General features: G+C 42.3%; 1 pseudogene; it reads right to left on the bottom strand.

The window, feature by feature from the left end:
• Nucleotides 1–2,017: 2,017 nt before the first annotated feature.
• LOC102391089 overlaps nucleotides 2,018–9,139 on the bottom strand; it is a 71,029-nt pseudogene continuing 63,907 nt past the window's right edge.

Here is a 9,139-nt window from a genome sequence, read left to right as displayed (position 1 = left end):
TCCAGGTGTTCAAGCTGGTTTTAGAAAAGGCAGAAGAACCAGAGATCAAATTGCCAACATCTGCTGGATCATGGAAAAAGCAAGAGAGTTCCAGAAAAGCATCTATTTCTGCTTTATTGACTATGCCAAGCCTTTGACTGTGTGCATCACAATAAACTGGGAAATTCTGAAAGAGATGGAAATACCAGACCACCTGACCTGCCTCTTGAGAAACCTATATGCAGGTCAGGAAGCAACAGTTAGAACTGGACATGGAACAACAGACTGGTTCCAAATAGGAAAAGGAGTATGTCAGGACTGTATATTGTCACCCTGCTTATTTAACTTCTATGTAGAGTACATCATGAGAAACACTGAGCTGAAAGAAGCACAAGCTGGAATCAAGATTGCCAGGAGAAATATCAAATATGCAGATGACACCGCCCTTATGGCAGAAAGTGAAGAAGAACTAAAGAGCCTCTTGATGAAAGTGAAAGAGGAGAGTGAAAAAGTTGGCTTAAAGCTCAACATTCAGAAAACTAAGATCATGGCATTTGGTCCCATCACTTCATGGCAAATAGATGGGGAAACAGTGGAAACAGTGTCAGACTTTATTTTCTGGGCTCCAAAATCACTGCAGATGATGACTGCAGCCATGAAATTAAAAGACGCTTACTCCTTGGAAGGAAAGTTATGACCAACTTAGACAGCATATTAAAAAGCAGAGACATTACTTTGCCAACAAAGGTCCGTCTAGTCAAGGCTATGGTTTTTCCAGTGATCATGTATGGATGTGAGAGTTGGACTGTGAAGAAGGCTGAGCGCTGAAGAATTGACGCTTTTGAACTGTGGTGTTGGAGAAGACTCTTGAGAGTCCCTTGGACTGCAAGGAGATCCAACCAGTCCATCCTAAAGGAGATCAGTCCTGGGTGTTCATTGGAGGGACTGATGTTGAAGCTGAAACTCCAATACTTTGGCCATCTGATGTGGAGAGCTGACTCATTGGAAAAGACCCTGATGCTGGGAAAGGTTGAGGGCAGGAGGAGAAGGGGATGACAGAGGATGAGATGGTTGGATGGTATCTCGGACACAATGGACATGAGTTTGGGTGAACTCCGGGAGTTGGTGATGGACAGGGAGGCCTGGCATGCTGCAGTTCATGGGGTTGCAAAGAGTTGGACGAGACTGAGTGATCATCATTATTTGTTTTTTCCTTTGTTTCACAGTTTCTTCAAATTTTAACAAAAATGGTCTTAACTCCAGTCTCCCTTCTTTCCCACCCCATCCCACCCCATCCCACCAACCTCCTTTATATATTAAATTTCCTTCTCAACCAGTTTCCATCCCCCAAATGGCAACTTTGTTAACTTTATAACTGGCTTAGTCCTTTGTTGGGACCAGCATTAATCTCAGGCAGGGAATACCTTGGCTTCTACATTTCAGGCATTCACAACTTTTAAACAGTCTCTCACAGTCCTCATTTAGGTGGCCAATGACAGTTTTTGAAAGGATACAATATTCTGGACACAGAACCCAATCATCATTATTTGTTTTTTCCTTTGTTTCACAGTTTATTAAAATTTTAACAAAAGTGATCTTAACTCCAGTCTCCCTTCTTTCTCACCCCATCCCACCGACCCCACACAATACACAAGTAATAGCCAAAAACTACACACATTCTATGCTGTGAAAAATGCAGAGTTAACCCTCTTGGGAAGAAGGCTGTGGGTTGTGGAGATGCTCTTTGAAGGTCTACAGTATCGCTTGCTCTCCTACATCCCACTCTACAAGTTTTGTCCATCATAGAAGACTCTTTGCTTTTCTTAGTGAAGTTCAGAATGAGTTGCATTGAAACACTGATTCTTCTTCCTCTCCACGAAGATGGGTGTGCAAATTGTACCGCATGGAATGGCTTTGAAGCACTTAGGCTGCTGTAAGGCACAGAAACTATACTGGCTATTCAAAGCACATCTTCTCAAGCCATCTTTATGGTATCAAGACAAGTAGAACTCCTTCTCTCCCCACTTGAAACCCGCAGTCAGATGTGACAGCCACTGGTATTCAAGAGAGTTAATTCTTGTTTTCTTTTTTTGTCATCATCCTCTGAGGGATAGGAATGCCATATCAGCATTTCCTCATAGAAGGATATGACAACCTGTGGGCACTTGACATTGGCTTCCTTGGCAGGGACCAGGTCAGCCTCATCAGAGTTTTTCCATTTCATCAGGAACATGAGTTCTCCACTGGAATCTGTAGCTCCAATAATCTGCTCAGGTTCCAAACTCGAGGGAAAGCCTTGTGACTTTTCTGATTCTTTTCTTCTTCTTTGGTTTGCTCTCCTCCCCCATATTGTCTGAATCAGAATCAGCTTTGCACTTGCCTCCATCTGATTTGTCTGTCTCGGGTGCTGTTTTCTGTGACTGCAGAAACTCAGCAGTGAGGTCAGGGCAGTCAGGTTATCTCCCAGCTCCCATGTGTTGTCCTCATCTGAGACCCTCTTCCACTTTAGGAGATACTCCACTTGGCCCTTTACCACTTGCCGGTCTAGAACTTTTTCCACCACATATTCCTCTTCCTCTAGCACCTCCTCTACTTTCTTCTTATTTTGTTTTTTCCTCACGGTGCCTGCCAGCTTTCTGGTATAAAGGGTGACGGCTGCTCAGAGCAGCACCCACAAACCTGAGAGGAATCAGTAGGCACTACTGGCCGGGGAGTGGTGACTGTGACGGAACACATAGAAGAGCTGCCCTTTCTGTGCAACATATTGTTGCTAACAGTAGGCACTATGGTGTACAGTCAATCTCTAGGACTTACTCATCTTGCCCAACTGAAACTTGGTACCCTTGACCAATACTTCCCTGATTCTCCCCCTTCCCCTAAGTTTTGAATGGTTCCTGGCATATAGTAAGTCCTCAATAATTATTTGTAAAATAAATGGATGGATGTATAGGTGGATGAATTTTTTTTTTCTAATATTGCTGAAACTCTTCCTCATGCAGGGACCCTAAATATCTTTCTCTTGAGGTTTCTGTAACTTGAAAATGTCTACAAATTCAAGAATTTTTTCTTATTCTCAAAAGACAGATGGGGCAGCCAGACTTCTTTTGACACCAGGGGGTCAACCCTACATTGTTCCAACCCTTTCTTTCTTGCTGCCTGAATGTGTCACTCGAAAACATGTGTTCTGCATAGTCCTAGGAGACTGGTTCACCTGAGAGGACTACAGGGTTCTCTAGGGAGGACATCCCACTCCTTCAGGACCAGGGTGAGTGCGTGTGTATGTGCATGCGCAGAACGTAACCTCTCCATAGGCTCATTAGCATAACCACAAATGCAAAAACAAAAAAATTCATTCAACCCTACTGAAGTGCAATACGACAATATCAATTCTTAAATCCTCTTTAGAGAAAATTATTCCAAGCCATCATCAACTCAATGGACATAAGTTTGAGTAAACTCTGGGAATTGGTGATGGACAGGGAGGCCTGGCATTCTGCAGTCCATGGGGTCACAAAGAGTCGGATATGACTGAGCAACTGAACTGAACTGAGATGAACTGATTCCAAGCCTAGCCCATTCTTCAAATCAAAATCTAATTCTTCCTTTTATGCCTATAATCTGAGGTTGGTTTAAAACAGAGTCAAGTCTTTGGGGATGAAATTAGATGATTTCTTTCTCCAGAAAGGTAGGGGCACTTAGGAGAAAAGTCTTCAAGAGCACCTTCAAATTTTTGCCTTGGGAAGGACCAGTGAAAATGCCCTAAAGAGCAAAAGTATATGGTGCTTCTCAGCCTGTAAAAATAATGTTCCTTTGGGGAAAACAAAACAAAACAAAAATCCCACCACCAGCTCTGTCCCAATGATGCTAATATGCTTTGGGGAAATCATATTTCTTTTAAGAGGAGCTTCATTTACTCTGGATCTTCCTCAACCAAGGTGATTGTCTTGAGCTTTACTCTTAGGAAAGCATTAAGTTTCCTTTCATTTTCTAAATACAGTGAATTAATTTATTGAAGAGATTAATTTAACATTAGTGATAAAACTTGGATTGGTTGCTTGCTTTTTCCAAGAAGAATCCCCATAACATTTTAAAGAATAAGATATAAAGAGTTTTGCTCAGTTCTTGGCTCATAGAAAGCATTCAATAAGTATTAACTACTGCTATTTTTGTTGTTATTGCTGCTACAACTAGTATTGTTATTAGTGGTGGTAGTCAATGGCCTGGCATCCAGTCCCAGTGGTAGGTATTATGAGAAAGAAGTGGAGTTTAGTGACATACAACACATGTAAAGTGCTTAATATAGTCTTTGACACAAAGCAAGCATTTAGTGAATTTAAACAAATTTAGAAAATGTGAATGTATTGGGGTAGATTTGGCTGCAAAAATAGAGACCAAAATTTAATGGATTAAAGAAACATATATTTATTTTGCATTCATGTTACAGCACCAGGTGAGTGTTCCAAGTGTTAAAGAGAAGTTTTCAGGCAATTTAGCTGTGAGCATGTATCAAAATTTTATTACGATTAGACACAGAAGGGAAATGGACCCTAGAAAGGCCACTTTCCAAATTTACTATTGGTAGGGACATTTGATAGGAAGAAAGTTCAGTTAGATAATCATTGTTAGACTAGACACAGAAAGAAAGTCTGGTTAAAGGTCACTAGACCCTTGATTGACAGCTGGCAACTGACTGTGTGGGTAATTGGGCATGTGGGTAATTGGTTTCTGAGAGCAAACCTTAATCCCATTAAAGTTCACAGAAAATTGCTTAAGCATTTTATCAGGAATACTAACTTCTCAGAAAGAAGTTATGAGCAAAATGGTTTTGCCTTTCAGACCAGGTTTGAAACAGTTTCTCTTATGTGTGGGACAATGGGCCACTCTCCCCGCTCTCGTCATTCAGGTACTCTGGTTGACGGTAACTCTGCCATTTTCAGTATATGGCTTTAATGCTATTCTGGTCATTGTCAACAGCCAGTGAGAAAGAGTAAAAGAACAGAGATTTCTTCCTAAGAAATCTTGCCTAAGGAAATGAGCCAGAGGTGGAAGCAGAATTTTTGCTCGCACGTCATTGAGAGCTTAGTTACGTGATCACCAAGCTCCCAATAGGGTTGAGAAGTGCAGTCTGGATATCCAGATTCTGGCTGCAGGACTTTTACTAGGGGCACGAAATGGAGTTTGGGGACAGTAGTGGTTTCTGCCACAATGAGGATGTGCCCAGCCTTTCTGCACCTACTGCCTCTGAAGCTGCTGCTGCTGCTAAGTCGCTCCAGTCGTGTCCGACCCTGTGCGACCCCATAGATGGCAGCCCACTAGGCTCCCCCATCCCTGGGATTCTGCAGGCAAGAACACTGGAGTGGGTTGCCATTTCCTTCTCCAATGCATGAAAGTGAAAAGTGAAAGTGAAGTTGCTCAGTCATGTCCGACTCTTTGCGACCCCATGGACTGCAGCCTACCAGGCTCCTCTGTCCATGGGATTCTCCAGGCAAGAGTACTGGAGTGGGGTGCCATTGCCTCTGAAGCAGTAGTTGGCAAACTATGGCCTTCAGGCTAAATCCCACCTATAGCTGTTTGTATAAATAAAGTTATATTGGAAAGCCATGCTCATTCATTTATGCAATGTGTATGGCTGATTTCACACTACACTAAAGGGTTGAGTAATTGAGACAGAGACCCCATGCACCAAAGCTTAAAATATTTACTTTTTGGCTTTTTTAGAAAAAAAAATTGCTGACCCTTATTCTAGAGAGGGTTCTGAATTGCCCATAAAGGCGAACTTGATGGGTCAAAGAAAATGTGCATTGAAAATTTTAGTAGATATTCCCCTTCTTATTTGCACTAGTAGTGTATGGGATTGTCTGTCACCCAGTCAACACAGTAATATCAAAATTTTCCATATGGCCAATTTGATAAGTGAAAATGGTATTTTACTATAGTTTTCATTGTACTTACCTTATTAGTAGTAAGATTTAGTATAGTTCAGTTCGGTTCAGTCACTCAGTTGTGTCCGACTCCTTGCGACCCCATGAATCGCAGCACGCCAGGCCTCCCTGTCCATCACCAACTCCCAGAGTTCACTCAGACTACCATCCATTGAATTGGTGATGCCATCCAGCCATCTCATCCTCTGTCGTCCCCTTCTCCTCCTGCCCCCAATCCCTCCCAGCATCAGAGTCTTTTCCAATGAGTCAGCTCTTTGCATGAGGTGGCCAAAGTACTGGAGTTTCAGCTTCAGCATCATTCCTTCCAAAAAACACCCAGGACTGATCTCTTTTAGAATGGACTGGTTGGATCTCCTTGCAGTCCAAGGGACTCTCAAGAGTCTTCTCCAACACCACAGTACAAAAGCATCAATTCTTCGGCACTCAGCTTTCTTCACAGTCCAACTCTCACATCCATACATGACTACTGGAAAAACCATAGCCTTGACTAGATGGACCTTTGTTGACAAAGTAATGTCTCTGCTTTGCAATATGCTATCTAGGTTGGTCGTAACTTTCCTTCCAAGGAGTAAGGAAGTATATATAATAAAATCTATACAGTATTTGGTCTTTGTCCCTCATTGTTGTTGTTGTTCAGTTGCCAGTCATGTCTGACTCTTTGCAGCCCCAGGGACTGCAGCACATCCATCCTCCCTATCCCTCACCATCTCCCAGAGTTTGCCCAAGTTGATGTCTATAGAATTGGTAATGTCATCCAAACATCTCATCCTCTGTCACCCTCTTCTCCTTCTGCCTTCACTCCTTCCCAGGATCAGAGACTTTTCCAATGAGTCAGATGTTTGTATCAGGTGGCCAGAGTATCGGAGCTTCACCTTCAGCATCAGTCCTTGCAAAGAGTATTCAGAGCTGATTTCCTTTAAGACTGACTGGTTTGATCTCCTTGCTTTCCAAGGGACTCTCTCTCAAGAGTCTTCTCCAGAACCACAGTTTGAAAGCATCAATTCTTCGGTGCTCTGCCTTCTTTATTGTCCAGCTCTCACATCTGTACATGACTACTGGAAAGACCATAGCCTTGACTATACAGACCAGACCTTTGTTGTCAAAGTGAATGTCTTTTAACATACTGTCTAGGTTTGTCATAGCTTCCCTGCCAAGAAACAATTGTCTTCTAATTTCATGGCTGCAGTTGCCATCTGCAGTGATTTTGGAGTCCAAGAAGAGGAAATCTGTCACTGCTTCCATCTTTTCCCCTTCTATTTGACATGAAGTAATGGGGCCAGATGCCATGATCTTAGTTTTATTAATATTGAACTTTAAGTTGGTTTTTTCACTTTCCTCCTTCCCCCTCATCAAGAGGCTCTTTAGTTCCTCTTTACTACTGGCACAAAACTTTTAAAACCTGTGGAATTTCCAGAGTGATAGGAAGTGTCTTTTGATATTCATAATGAAACGCTTTCAGTCACACCTGAGTTTGTATTAATGAAGTGACTTTTGGAAAATCCATAAGGAAGGGCCTGGTTGCCAGGGGGCTCAACCAGAATTAGAGAATTGGAACTTTAAATCTCTTCCCTCCCCCCATGCCCTTGGAGAGGAGAGGGCCATGAGATTGAATCAATTAATCATGCCTACATAATGAAGCTTCAGTAAAATTAAAAGAATGGTGTCTGGAGAGCTTATGGATTGGTGAACACAGGGAGGTGCTGGGTGGGAGAGCATAGAAGCTTTACATCCCTTTCACCATTTCTTGTCCCATGGAAGAAATAGGACAGTCCAGTCCTCAGGAACTTCCTTCTGGCTGTTCCTGAGTTAGATATTTTTTTATAATAGACTGGTAACCTAGTAAGTAAATAATTTTGCTGAACTTTGTGAGCTTCTGTAGTAAACTAATAGAACTGAAGGAGGGACTCTTGGAAACCTCTGATTTATAGCCAGTGGATCAAGTGACATCAGTATCTGAAATGATGAAGTGGTGTCCGAAGTCCTGTAAGACTGAGCCCTTAACTGTGGGGTTTGACACTAACTCAGGACTTCCCTGGTGGCTCAGGCAGTAAAGAATCTGCCTACAATGCAGGAGACCTGGGTTCAATCCATGGGTCGGGAAGATCCCCTGGAGAAGGGAAAGGCAAACTACTCCAGTATTCTTGCCTGGAGAATTACATGGACAGAGGAGCCTAGTGGGCTACAGTCCATGAGGCTGCAGAGTCACACATGACTGAATGACTAGCACGCTTGCAAACACACACACACACACACACACACACACGGTAGATAGTGTCAGAAATGAGTAGTGTCAGAAATGAGTCCATATTGTAAAACACTAAACTGGGGTGGAAGAATTGCTTTCCAAACTCAAATGTTTGGGAGAACCCACACATTTGATGTTAGAAGTGTGGGTAAAGTAGAGTAGTGTGAAAGTCATACAAGAGAGTCATATAGGAGTGTGTTTTACTTTTAGACTAATCATGATTGTAACTAATCATATTTTAAGAATATTTGGACGTCCTTTTCTGTGGACTATCTACTTGTCTTTTGCACATATATTGGCAAATACTGGGTTGTTAATTTTGTATAATAATTTCTAGGGGGTTTTATATGCTAGGGAACCAAGCCATTTATGATACAAATTGTAAAAATCAACCTCATTTAAGAATTTTTAAAATTTTAATTTTATTATTATTATTATCATTATTTTTTGACTGCTCATGGGCTTTTCATTGCTGTGTATAGGCTTTCTCTAGTTGAGGTGCACAGGGGGTCCTCTCTAGTTGTGGTGTGAGTGCTTCCAGTGGTGGTGGGTTCTCTTGTTATGGAGCAGAGGCATCGAGGACACATGGGCTTCAATAACTGTGGCTCATGGACTCCAGAATGCAGGCTCTGTAGTTGTGGCACATAGGCTTACTTGCTCTGCAGCATGTTGGATCTTAGTTCCCACCAGGGATAGAATCCATCTCCTCTGCATTGCAGGTAGATTCTTAACCACTGGACCACCAGGTGTGTCTCTTCCCCATTTTTAAAAAACATTTTTATTTATTTTTAAATTTTTTGCTGTGCTGGATCTTCATTGCTTTGCATGGGCTTTCTTTAGCTATAGTGAGAGGGGGTTACTCTTTATTGCCATGCACAGGTTTATCATTGGGGTGGCTTCTCCCGTTGTGGAGCACAAGTTCTAGGTGCACAGGCTTCAGTAGTGGTGGCAGGTAGGCTCGTAGTTGCAGCTT

Source organism: Bubalus bubalis, chromosome 9, assembly GCF_019923935.1.
Source record: "Bubalus bubalis isolate 160015118507 breed Murrah chromosome 9, NDDB_SH_1, whole genome shotgun sequence".
NCBI lineage: Eukaryota > Metazoa > Chordata > Mammalia > Artiodactyla > Bovidae > Bubalus > Bubalus bubalis.
This window is presented reverse-complemented; position numbering and strand designations above follow the sequence as displayed.